Raw genomic sequence first — 3,184 nt, forward strand, 5'->3', positions numbered from 1 at the left:
GCGAGCTCCCGGCGCGGCGGCCCGGCTTGGCAGGGCGCCGCGGCCCAGCTGCCTCCAGCCCCCCGGGGCCAGGGGCTGCCGGAAGGGGCCGCGGCCGTTCCCAGCGCCCCGCAGCCGGGGGGAAAGGGGGGCGCCCTGCCCGCCGGGGGAACCCGGGCACCCCGACCCCCCTCCGGGACGTGCTCATCCCTGCTCCGAGCCGGGGGGGGGGGGCAGACGGGGCCCGTTCCCACCCGCCTGCGTCTGCCTGTTGGTATTTTATTGGGTGTGAAGGATTTTATTCCCATGATGAGTTCCCAGCAGGAAGCCGGAGGTGGGGGGGGGGGAGCCAGGCTGGAGATGGGGGATGCTCCCGCCGCCCCAGGGCCACCCGGACCCCGGTCCGTGTCCCCCCCCCAGGCGGCACAAGCTCGGTTCCCGCGGGCCGCTTCCCGCGCTGCCCGTGCGGCATCGCCTCCTTCCCAAGGCAGCCGGGCCCCGGAGGCGGCGGCAGCAGCCCCGGGGCGAAGCTGGGCTGCCCGGGGGCGGGGGGGGGGGCAGGGCCCCGGCGGGGTCCCCCGCGGGCTCGGTGGCGCCCACGGCACGTTGCCTCGGCCCCGCGGCCGTGCCGCCAGGCCCGGGCTATATATAGCCGCTCCGCTCCGCGCCGCAGAGCAGCGGGATGAATTTTAATGAGCTCGTTCCGGCCGACTGCGTCTTGCCGGGAGCGGACGCAGCCCCACCGCGGCCCCCCGGCTCCCGGCCGGCCGCGGGCGCCCGGACCGAGCCCGCGGTGCCGGGCGAGCGCCCGTGCACGGCCGTCGGCCCGCAGGACGCCTGGGTCCTCTGCCAGCGCTGGGGGGAGACGGGGGCACCTCCGGGCTCCCGCCCTGCCTCAGTTTCCCCTCCGAGGGGGTCTCGGCGCCCCCCGAGGCAGCGGGGCCGCGGGGGGACCCGGGGACACGGCGTTTTGCTGAGGTTGCCGGGCCGGCCCCGGGGGGCAGGATGAACTCAGCCCTGGCTGCGTCCTTATCGCGGGCAGACGGCGCGTGCGGCGGGGAAGGGCGGCCGCCGCCGCCGCCGCGTGTTTGCGGAGGATAAAGTGTACAGTACAGCGAGGGCAGGGGGCCGGGGCCGGGGCGGGCGCGCGGCCGCCCCGTCCCCCTGCCACGCTGGCTCCGCGCGGCCGCCGGCTGGGGGTGGGGCCGCGGCCGGAGCCGAGGAGCCCGGGGGTGCCGGGCACCCGCCGCCGGCCGGCCGGCCGGGACCGAGCACCGGGCGGGGGGCAACGCGCCCCGGGGCGGGCGGTGGGTCTGCCCTGGGCACCACCGTGCCCTGGGTACCGCTGTGCCCTGGGTACCGCCATCCTCTGGGTACCGCCGTCCCCTGGGTGCTGCCATGCCCTGGGTACCACCATGCCCATCCGGGTACCACCATCCTCTGGGTACCACCATCCTCCAGGTTTCACCATGCCCTGGGTACCACCATGTCCCAGGTATCACCATCCCCTGGGCACTACCGTGTCTCATCCCCTGGGGACCATCCTGCCGTGGGTACCACCATCCCCCAGGTAGCATTGTGCGCCAGATACCACCATCCCTGGGGTACCACCATCCCCTGGTTACTGCCACACCCAGGCAAGCACCATCCCTTGCGTACCACCGTCCCCAGGGTACCGCTATCCCATGGTTACTGCCACACCCAGGGAAGCACCATCCCTTGCGTACCACCGTCCCCAGGGTACCGCTATCCCCTGGTTACTGCCGCACCCAGGGAAGCACCATCCTTTGGGTACCACCGTCCCCTGGGTTACACCATCCCTTGGGTACCACCATTCCCTGGGTAGCACTGGCGTGTGCCCCAGATACCACCGTCCCATGGGAACCACAGTGCTCTGGGTACCCCTGTCCCTTGGATACCCCCCCCCCGGGGATGACTGTCCCCTGTGTACCCCCATCCCCTGGTACTGCCCTCCCCTTGGTGCTACCACCCCCTGGGTGCCGCCATCCCCTGGGTGCTCTCGTCCCCTGAGTGCCCCCACCCCCCGGCTATGGCTGTTCCCTGGGTACCCCCGTCCCGGCAGGGTACACCCGTCCCACGGGTACCACCGTGCTGCCGTGGCAAGCCGGGAAGGGGTGGGCCACAGTGCTGGGAGGTGCCCGGGATCCCACGGTGGGGGCGGGCAGGCAGAGATCCCGGGGGAGATCCCGGGGGTCCCGCCGGGGCGGCCGCGGCCCCCGGCCTCGGGAATGAGGCGCTGGCCCTTTAAGAGCCGAGCATGATGGGAGTTGTAGTTCGGGGGGAGGGGGCGAGCGCAAGGCCTGCTGGGAAGGAGGTGGGGTGGGAAAGGCGGGCTGGGGTGCAGCGGGGGGGGGGCAGCCCCTATTGCACCCCAGGGCCCCCCCGCTGCGCCCGAGGGCCCCTCGCCACCCCGACCGTACGGCCTGCCCCACAGCGGGGGGCCTGTCCTGGGCCCCCTGCCCCACAGCGGGGTCCCTGCCCTGGGACCCCCTGCCCCACATCAGGGTCTCTGCCCCGGGCCCTACGGCCTGCCCCACAGCGGGGGGCCTGTCCCGGGCCCCCCTGCCCCACAGCAGGGTCCCTGCCCCGGGACCCCCTGCCCCACGTCAGGGTCTCTGCCCCAGGCCCTACAGCCTGCCCCACAGCGGGGAGCCTGTCCCGGGCCCCCCTGCCCCACATCAGGGTCTCTGCCCCGGGCCCTACAGCCTGCCCCACAGCAGGGGGCCTGTCCTGGGCCCCCCTGCCCCACAGCGGGGGGCTTGTCCTGGGCCCCCCTGCCCCATGGCAGGCTCTCTGCCCCGGGCCCCCCTGCCCCACAGCGGGGGGCCTGTCCCGGGCCCCCCTGCCCCATGGCAAGATCTCTCTGCCCTGGCAGAACCAGGTGCCAGTGGGTGCTGGGGGCCCCGTGCTGGGGTCCAGGCCGTGCCTCGGCGGGCACCCACGGGGGCACGGCCATGGGGCCGGGCGCTCGCCCCACTCCGCTCGCCCAAGCTCCCGGGATTCCCAGCACGGCCTCCAGCGTGGAGCACCCCGACCCCCGGCGACGCGACGCCGTGGGGCTGGCCGGGGGGCAGCGCTGGGCCCAGCCCCGGCATCTCCCCCCTCCCAGTGTCCTGGCCCTGCTGGCTCCCCTGGGCCGCCCCCCCCGGGCACCACCCCCCACCCCACATGGGCTCCGTCCTCG

This window comes from Rhea americana, unplaced genomic scaffold, assembly GCF_003343005.1.
Source record: "Rhea americana isolate MKP2758 unplaced genomic scaffold, rheAme1 scaffold_556, whole genome shotgun sequence".
Taxonomy (NCBI): Eukaryota; Metazoa; Chordata; class Aves; order Rheiformes; family Rheidae; genus Rhea; species Rhea americana.